Source organism: Panthera leo, chromosome B3 (genome assembly GCF_018350215.1).
Source record: "Panthera leo isolate Ple1 chromosome B3, P.leo_Ple1_pat1.1, whole genome shotgun sequence".
Taxonomy (NCBI): domain Eukaryota; kingdom Metazoa; phylum Chordata; class Mammalia; order Carnivora; family Felidae; genus Panthera; species Panthera leo.
Window position 1 is genome coordinate 87170228 of NC_056684.1, and position 10488 is coordinate 87180715.

General features: G+C 37.0%; 1 pseudogene; it reads left to right on the forward strand.

Moving 5' to 3' along the window:
• Positions 1-7213: 7213 nt before the first annotated feature.
• On the forward strand, positions 7214-8205 carry LOC122222634 (annotated as a pseudogene).
• Positions 8206-10488: the final 2283 nt, after the last annotated feature.

The following is a 10488-nucleotide window of genomic DNA, read 5'->3' on the forward strand; positions in this document are numbered from 1 at the left end:
TTCTGGGTTCTTTAGGCAGGTGTAGGTGGAATCTAAGTGATCGGCAGGACGCGCTGTGAGCCCCGCGTCCTCCTACGCCGCCATCTTCCGGAACCCCCCACTAAATTTATTTTTTAAATCCTTTCATTTACCAGTGGCTTTTATGGTGAATTCTACCAAACATTTAAAGAAGAAATGATACCAATCTTACATAAATTTTTCCAGAAAATTGAAGAGGAGATAATATTTCCCAAATATCAAAATCAAAAACTAATACCTGGTGGCTAAAAATACCATTAAGGCCCCCCTATTAGAGTAGGGGTGTATGGAAGTTGGTCAATAAACGGATTCCTGAACTAAGGTCATCCTACAGTGAGTGCACTGAGTCCACAGACATACCCAGTACTATTTTGCAAGTTCCCAAATGTATACTTAGAATGGCCATACCACACACTGACACTTCCCTAATATAGGTACCTTTGTCTATGAATAAAACCACTATACTATTGAAGGTAGTGGAAACCCTTGAAATTGAAACTCCCAATCTCAGCTGTGAAACAGTGAAACAAAAATATATTACATCCTAGGCATAATAGTACACATTAGCATCACCCTCAAAGGAGTAAGCAATGCAGAAGTGACAGTCCCATCATATTCCCATTTAATTCATCAGTCTGTCCTCTGCAAACACCACTCTGGATCATAGTACATGATAATTGACTAATGCCATCTTAAACTAAGTAGAAGCCTGTTCAAATTTCCTATTTCTTCCTGTTTCAGTTTTGGTAGTTTATATGTTTCTAGGAATTTGTCCATTTCTTCCAGATTGCCCATTTTATTGCATATAATTGATCATAATATTCTTTTATTATTGTGTTTATTTATGCTGTGTTGGTTGTGATCTCTCCTCTTTCATTCTTGATTTTACTTATTTGGGTCCTTTCCTTTTTCTTTTTGATCAAACTAGCTAGGGGTTTATCAATTTTGTTAATTCTTTCAAAGAACCAGCTTCTGGTTTCATTGATCTGTTCTATTGCATTGCTTTGTTTTGTTTTGTTTTGTTTTTTTGGTTTCAATAGCATTGATTTCTCTTCTAATCTTTATTATTTCCTGTCTTCTGCTGGTTTTGGGTTTTATTTGCTGTCCATTTTCTAGATCTTTAAGGTATAAGATTAGGTTGTGTATCTGAGACCTTTCTTCCTTCTTTAGGAAGGCCTGGATTGCTATATACTATCCTCTTATGACTGCCTTTGCTGCATCCCAGAGGTTTGGGGCTGTTGTGCTGTCATTTTCACTGGCTTCCATGTACTTTTTAGTTTCCTCTTTAACTTCTTGGTTAGCCCTTCATTCTTTAGTAGGATGTTCTTTAGTCTCCAAGTATTTGTTATCTTTCCAAATTTTTTCTTGTGGTTGATTTCGAGTTTCACAGTGTTGTGGTCTAAAAACATGCACAGTATGATCTTGATCTTCTTGTACTTGTTGAGGGCTGATTTGTGTCCCAGTATGTGATCTATTCTGGAGAACATTCCATGTGCACTGGAGAAGAATGTATATTCTGCTGCCTTAGCATGAAATGTTCTGAATATATCTTTTAAGTCCATCTGGTCCAATGTGTCATTCAAAGCCATTGTTTCTTTGTTGATTTTCTATTTAGATGGTCTGTCAATTGCTGTAAGTACGGTGTTGAAGTCCCCAACTATTATGGTATTATTATCAATGAGTTTCTTTATGTTTGTGATTAATTGATTTATATATTTGGGACCCATAACCAGTAAAGAAGTCAAATTAGTAATATAAAATCTCCCAAAACACAAAAGTCCAGGACCATATGGCCTTCCAGGGGAATTCTACCAAACATTTAAGTAAGAGTTAACACCTATTCTCTTGAAGCTGTTCCAAAAAACAGAAATGGAAGGAAAACTTCCAAACTCTTTGTATGAAGCCAGCATTACCTTGATGCCAAAACCAGACAGAGAACCCACTGAAAAGGAGAACTATAGACCAATTTCCCTGATGAACATGGATGCAAAAATCCTCAACACGATATTAGGCAACTGGATACAACAATACATTAAAAAAATTATTCACCATGACCAAGCAGAATTTATACCTGGGCTCGTTCAATATCCGTAAAACAATCAATGTGATTCATTACATCAATAAAAGAAAGGACAAGAACCATATGATCCTCTCAATAGATGCAAGAAAGCATTTGACAAAATACAGCATCCTTTCTTGATAAAAACCCTCAAGAAAGTAGGGATAGAAGGATCATACCTCGAAATCATAAAAGCCATATATGAAAGACCCAATGCTAATATCACCCTAATGGGGAAAAACATATCTTTCCCCCTAAGGGCAGGAAAAAGACAGGAATATCCACTCTCACCACTGCTATTCAACATGGTATTGGACGTTTTAGCCTCAGCAATCAGACAACACAAAGAAATAAAAGGCATCCAAATCGGCCAAAGGGAGGTCAAACTTTCACTCTTCACAAATGACATGACTCTATCTGGAAAACCCAAAAGATTCCACCAAAAAACTGCTAGAACTGATTCATGAATTCAGCAAAGTTGCAGAATATAAAATCAATGCACAGGAATCGGTTGCATTCCTATATGCCAACAATGAAGCAACAGAAAGAGAAATCAAGGAATTGATCCCATTTACAGTTCCACAAAAAAACCATAAAACACCTAGGAATAAATCTAACCAAAGAGGTGAAAAATCTGTAAGCTGAAAACTATAGAAAGCTTATGAAAGAAATTGAAGACACAAAAAAATGGAAAAAGATTCCATGCTCCTGGATAGGAAGAACAAATATTGTTAAAATGTCGATACTACCCAAAGCAATCTACATATTCAGTGCAATCCCTATCAAAATAACACCAGCATTCTTCACAGAGCTAGAACAAACAATCCTAAAATTTGTATGGAACCAGAAATCACTCCAAATAGCCAAAGCAATCTTGAAAAAGAAAACGAAAGCCCGGACTTCAAGCTGTATTACAAAGCTGTAATTATCAAGACAGTATGGTACTGGCACAAGAACAGACACATACATCAATGGAACAGAATAGAGAACCCAGAAATGGACTCAGAAACATATGGTCAACTAATCGGTGACAAAGCAGGAAAGAATAACCAATGGAATAAAGACAGTATCTTCAGCAAGTGGTGCTAGGAAAACTGGACAGCGACATGCAGAAGAATGAACCTGGACCACTTTCTTACACCATACACAAAAATAAACTCAAAATGGATGAAAGACCTCAATGTAAGACAGGAAGCCATCAAAATCCTCAAGGAGAAAGCAGGTAAAAACCTCTCTGATCTTGGACGCAGCAACTTGTTATTCAACATGTCTCCAGAGGAAAGGGAAACAAAAGCAAAAATGAACTATTGGGACCTTATCAAAATAAAAAGCTTCTGCAAAGAAAAGGAAACAATGGATGGAATGGGAGAAAATATTTGCAAACGACATGTTAGATAAAGGGTTAGTATCCAAAATCTACAAAGAACTTATCAAACTCAACACCCAAAAAACAAATAATCCAGTGAAGAAATGGGCAAAAGACATGAATAGACACTTCTCCAAAGAAGACATCCAGATGGCCAACCAACACAGGAAAAAGTGCTCAACATCACTCATCATCAGGGAAATACAAATCAAAACCACAATGAGATATCACCTCACACCTGTCAGAATGGCTAACATTAACAACTCAGGCAACAACAGATGTCGGTGCAGTTGTGGAGAAAAAGGATCTCTTTTGCACTGCTGGTGGTAATGCAAACTGGTGCAGCCACTCTGGAAAACAGTACAGAGTTTCCTCAAAAAATTAAAAATAGAACTACCCTATGACCCAGTAATTGCACTACTAGGTATTTATCCAAGGGATACACATACGCTGTTTCAAAGCAACACATATATCCCAATGTTTATAGCAACACTATCAACAATAGCCAAAGTATGGAAAGAGCCCAAATGTCCACTGATGGATGAATGGATACAGAAGATGTGGTATATATACATACAATGGAGTATTACTCGGCAATCAAAAAGAATGAAATCGTGTCATTTGCAACTACGTGGATGGAACTAGAGGCTAATATGCTAAGCGAAATTAGTCAGAGAAAGACAAATATCATATGACTTCACTCCTATGAGGAATTTAAGATACAAAACAGATGAACATAAAGGAGGGGAAGCAAAAATAATATAAAAACAGGGAGGGGGACAAAACAAGAAACTCATAAATATGGAGAACAAACAGAGATTACTGGAGGGGTTGTGGGAAGGGGGATGGGCTAAATGGGTAAGGGGCATTAAGGAATCTATTCCTGAAATCATTGTTGCACTAGATGCTAACTAACTTGAATGTAAATTTTTTAAAAAAGTAGAAGCCTCAACTGCAGTTAATATAACAGATGTTACGTCATTACTAGAGTAGATTTTTTTAAATGTTTATTTATTTATTTTGAGAAAGAGAGAGAGAGAGAGAGAGAGAATGAAATGGGGAGAGGAACAGAAGAAGAAAGAGATAGAGAGAGAAAGAGAGAGAGAGAGACAGAATCCCAAGCAGGCTTGACACTCAGCACACAGCCCGACACGGGGTTCGATCACACATCGCAAGATCACAACCTATAATATTAAGAGTAGGAAGCTCAACGGACTAAGCCACCCAGGTGCCCATAGACTAGATTTTTAACATAGTCTCTGGCATGTCCCAATTGAGCTGGAAGATACACTCTTTAATATTCCCATCAGGTAGGAGAATCAAACACAATACCTAAGAATATGTACACTGGATTAACAAAACACTATGCATTCAGCTTCATTCCTGGGCTGTTTACTCTCCTGCTTTGGGTCACAATATTCTCTTCCTTATCCTGAGCAAGAAAAGATTAAAGAAAAAAAGGAACTATGGGAACTATGGGTTACTTTATCTTTTTCTTCCTTTCTATGTCATTATATTATTATTACAGTGGTTGGCTAACACAATAAAATACCATGAGAGAGAAAGGATATGATAGGGTTCTTCAGTTGTTCATGTTTCTGAGAAAACTATTACCATCTTTCTGCACTGGAAGTAAGTTCTGGTATAAACAGAAAGCATAGCCCCTTGGAGCTGTCAGCACTTGCCCAACTACTGATGTATCACGCTTACCTTGTACCCACATTGAGTCTCACTGAACTCCCATGAGTCCCGTGTCCACCCGATCTCCATGCTCATAGAACATCACAAATACTATACACAGTGGACATGCATACTGCATGTATTTCCTCTGCTCACACACATATTCCATCGTTCCATCAGACTTCAGTTACAAAACATGACTGCAAAGATAAAATTTTCAAGAATTCCAAGATGGCAGAACATTAAATCAAATTAAGACCCTTCTGAGCACTGGAGCCTCATGCAACTGCAACATGCAACACGTCACATTCCCTAAAGCCAGCCCTGCCAGAATGATGCTTGGTGGAAATTTTAATGAATAAATGCATTAATGAATCTTACTGAAAAAGAAAAAGGAAAGAAATTCAGATAGATAGGTTGATGAGATTTTTTAATCTATCAAGTTATCAAACACATTTTTTCAATGATAACACCTACAGTTTATGTATGTGTTATATGTGTATGAACACATACACTTTATGTTTGAAGGTACATAAAGTGGGAACTATTACACCACACTGGTGGACCATTTCTATGTTTCTGCTGTAAAGATTCTTAGCAGGGTTCACATTCTTTAACAATGCAATTCTACTTATGGAAATCCAATCTAAGGAAATATTTCAAAGTTTCAAACTTGAAATGTATATTTAATCCTAAGAAGGATAAATTGGAAACAACCTTAATGCCTAAGAGTGGGAGACTAAATAGAAAAAGTTTAATATGTTTATATAAAAAATAATAGGTTATCATACAAAGCACCTGTATTAAAAATATTTGTTGCTCTGTAAATACTTCATAATATTTAATGAAAGGATAGAAAATTATATACACATTATGATTCTGTTTTAATAAATATATGTAATAAAATATAAATATATAATATATAATAAAATAAATGTAAATATATAATAGTTATTTATGATAATATTAATATGTGTTTATTAAAACAGAATTATATAATATATATTATATATCACATATGTTTTTAAAATTAGGAATCCAGGAGAACACTAATACTGCTGACTATAGCGGTGGGATTACAAGTGATTTAGCTTCTTTATATGTTTCCTACTTCTTCCTTGTACCATCCTTAGCTTCTTTTGAAATTAAACACATACACACACACACACATACACACACATGTTAAATATCAGAGAATTTTAGATTCAACGCATTTTAGAACTTTATTAATAGCATAAAATGCATGTACCTGTCTCTGGTACATTTTTCATAATTTGTGTTTCTCTCTATCCTTTCAATTTCTCTGTGAAATCAATTGCCCTTAGCTCATGCTATTAAGCCTAAAAGAGGGAGATAAAATAGTGTGAAGGTAATAATATTTATATTGGCAAAAAAAAAAAATCCAGACACTCAAACAGCCTGTATCTTTACTATTTTTACTTATGTACAGAACCAAAATTTCAACTGATCCTTGAGGCTTTAGCACAACACTTCTTATCCTGTCTCTCTAGGAGATGAACTCTGGCACGACTGATATAGCCAGGCACTCGAAACACTGTAGAAACAGCCTCAAGGATGCTATTGCTGCTGTTGTACGTAATTATTTCTTCTGTAATTGCCATTATACTTTCATAGAATTAAAAAAAATTTAACGCTTATTTATTTTTGAGAAACAGAGAGCTAGAGCATGAGTGGGGGAGGGGCAGAGAGAGAGGGAGACACAGAATCTGAAGCAGGTGCCAGGTTCTCAGCTATTAGCACAGAGCTAGAGGCGGGGCTCGAACTCACAGACCGTGAGATCATGACATGAGCCAAAGTCAGATACTCAACCGACTGAGCCACCCAGGCATGCCTATGTTTTCATAGAATTTTAAACAGTATTTATTCTTTTACATTTTCTAGTTTTGCTTATGTTTCATGGTTAGGAAAAGAAATAAATTATATCAGTACCATAAAGTGATCAATAGTTGAATATTCATGACAAAGATACCCACACATACATTCTTATTCATCTAAGTCCAAAGGGTTGCTTTCTGTCCATGGACATCACGGAGCAAGCATCATTAAAAGTCTCCCCTTCCCCTTCTGTCATGTCTAAGTCAGAGTCTCCTAAGTCTTTTCTCCTAAGAAAAGCTGCAGAAGCTCTTCATCAGAGGTTTGAGCTTTGAAACAACTAATGAAAGTATGAGAAGCAATTCTGAGCAATGGGGAACGCTTATGGACTGTGTGGTAATGACAGATCCAAACACCAAGTGCTTCGGAGGCTTTGGGTTTGCCACGTATGCTACTGTGGAAGAGGTGGATGCAGCCGTGAATGCAAGGCCACACAAAGTGGGTGGAAGAGTTGTAGAACCAAAGAGGGCTGTCTCAAGAGAAGATTCTCAAAGACCGAGTGCCTTCTTAACTGTCAAAAAGACTTTTGTTGGTGGCATTAAGGAAGACACTGAAGAATATCATCTAAGAGATTATTTTGAACAGTATGGGAAAACTGAAGTGACTGAAATCATGGCTGACTGAGGCAGTGGCAAGAAGAGGGGCTTTGCTTTTGTAGCTTATGATGACCATGTCTCTGTAGATAAGACTGTCATTCAAAAATATCCTACTGTGAATGGCCACAACTGTGAAGTAAGGAAAGCCTTATCTAAGCAAGAGATGGCTGGTGCTTCATTCCAGACAAAGAGGTTGAGGTGGTTCTGGAAACTTTGGTGGGGGTCATAGAAGTGGTTTTGGTGGGAATGACAACTTTGGTCATGGAGGAAACTTCAGTAGGAGAGGTGGCTTTGGTGGCAGTAAAGGTGGTGGTGAATATGGTAGCAGTGGAGATGGCTATAATGGATTTGGTAATGATGGACGCAGTTTTGGAGGTGGTAGAAACTATAATGATTTTGGCAATTACAACAATCAATCCTCAAATTTTGGACCCATGAAAGGAGGACATTTTGGAGGCAGAAGCTCTGGCCTCTATGGTGGCGGTGGCCAATATTTTGCCAAACCATGAAACCAACACGGCTATGGTGGTTCCAGCAGCAGTACCTATGGCGGTGGCAGAAGGTTTGAATTACTGCCAGGTAACAAATCTTAGCAGGAGAGGAGAGCCAGAGAGATGACAGGGAAGCTATAGATTGCAGCAGATTTGTGAACTCAGCCAAGCACAGTGGTGGCAGGGCCTAGCTGCTACAAAAAAAAAGGGGATGTTTTAGATATTACTTGTGTGTATGGGCAAAAAAACTCAAGGACTGTATTTGTGACTAATTGCATAACAAGTTATTTTAGTTTCTGTTCTGTGGAAAGTGTAAAGCATTCCAACAAAGGGTTTTAATGTAGATTTTTTTTTGCATGCATGCTGTTGGTTGCTAAATGTATAAATGTGTCTTTAAAAAAAAAGAAGTCCAAATGGTCATTTCTACTTTCTATTTAATTAATAGGAAAAGCAATGAATCTAAGCTCTTAACTTATTCAAGCCACTGTGAGCAACTGCCTACCGAAAAACAGTTTGTAAATTATTTTGTAATGAGCTTTAAGTTGTGTTTGAACTTTTTAGTGAACAGAGAATACATCATCTCCTTTTCCCTAAATAGATAAACATTTCAAGTGACTCAAACTGAAAATGTTTAGGTCATGATGACCTACCTTTTCCTGGACTGATTCAATTAATAGAAAGTTTATATCCTCACAGAAGAGCATCTTCCTGTGTTGCCTCTCCACACATCAAGCTTAGGAGGTTGACATTAACCTAAGATTCTCAAGGTTGAATATAATCCCAAAGGTCATTGGGTCCATCGGTTCTCAAATGGATCCACTTAAGTCGTGGCTCTAGTAGTTCTTTGTGAAACAAGTAAGATAAAGACAAAATAATGCATTTCATGAAGCTGATTTCATTTAATTCAGATTCGTGTCCTTTAATCTCAGAAAATACCCCTTCTACTTTTTTGGTATTAAAATACATTTTTTAATGAAAAGGTAATTAAAATTAAGCGGTTGTCTTTTCTTCTTTTTAATGTTCTTATTGAAAAATATATGACCCCCGCATTAGTTTTCTTAGGAAATTCTGTTTCACATCTAAAGTCCAAGATCAGGCAAACAAAGAGCTTGTTTCTGCCCCAGCCTGAGGCTGCTGGTGAACAAGTACCTGTGGGATATGATGGGCAGTGAACAGCTTTGGAGGCAAAAGGAGTAAGATTTGAAGTCTGTGTAACTTTAGAGTAATGACTTAATCTAGTTGAGTAATTTCTTTGCCTGTATCAGTTGAACTAATGTTACCTTTGTCTCACATTGTTGTAAAAATTAGAAAATGAGTGGTTGGCTGGCTCTCTGATAGTTCATTGCAAATGCCACCTTTCAAACAGGACTTGCTTTCTCTACCCTATCTAATGTATACCCTCTTTGTATCTCCTCACCCAGCCATTCTCTGTCCCACACATCAGGCTACTTATCATTCTCTGGATTCACTTTCTTTTCCCAACCAGAATATAAGATTCGTAAGAGAAGGGACTGAGTCTGTCCCATCCCATTGCATTCCCAGAATTTAAAACATATGGCCAAAACATGGTAGCACTCAATAAATATTCATTGAATATTGGATGAATAGAAAGTGTCTGACACAAAAAAGACTCAATAAATGTTAGTTCCCTAACTTTGGATTGAGGGGAAAAAAATCCACCTCCCTAATATGTTACATTGGTCTTCATCCCCTGTCAGAACCCATCCAAACACAAAAGGTATATCTCTTTCCAAACATATATTCCCAAGTGGGAAATAATTCTTTAGGTAATTGTTATTTGATAAGGTCATCTTTATTGGAACTGGCTACAATAAGAATGATTGTATGATAGTAACTTCATCATATGTTGGATGCATATTTAATTTAGTGAATAAAGAGAATGCCTAATCTTTGGGATTCACACAGATTGCCAGGGAAATGTCATTTAAAGCATTCCATTTTAAGAGCATGTATAATATCTGGTAATTGCTTGTATTAATTTGCATTTAAAATCAGTATTGAAAAGTCTCACCAGGCAGCCATCTTCAGCTAAATTGTCTTGTTCTGATAAACGCTATCATTAAAGAGTAAAATGTTTAACTTAACACAAACATGCTAAATACTAATATTAAAAGGAGAAGGAAGGAAGGAAGGAGGGAGGGAAGGAAGGAATGATGGAAGGATGGGCAGAAAGGAGAGGAAACAGGTTGCCATTAAGTAAAAACAAAACCATAAATAAGAAAATTAAAGGCTCTCTACATCTCAGCAACCAAGACCTCAGGGAAGGTCCTATATACCTGAGATGCCAGAAATGGACTTTCCTGAGGAGGCTGAGGGTCCAGCCCAACAGAAATGGGTTTTTGGCCATGATGCAAATACACACGT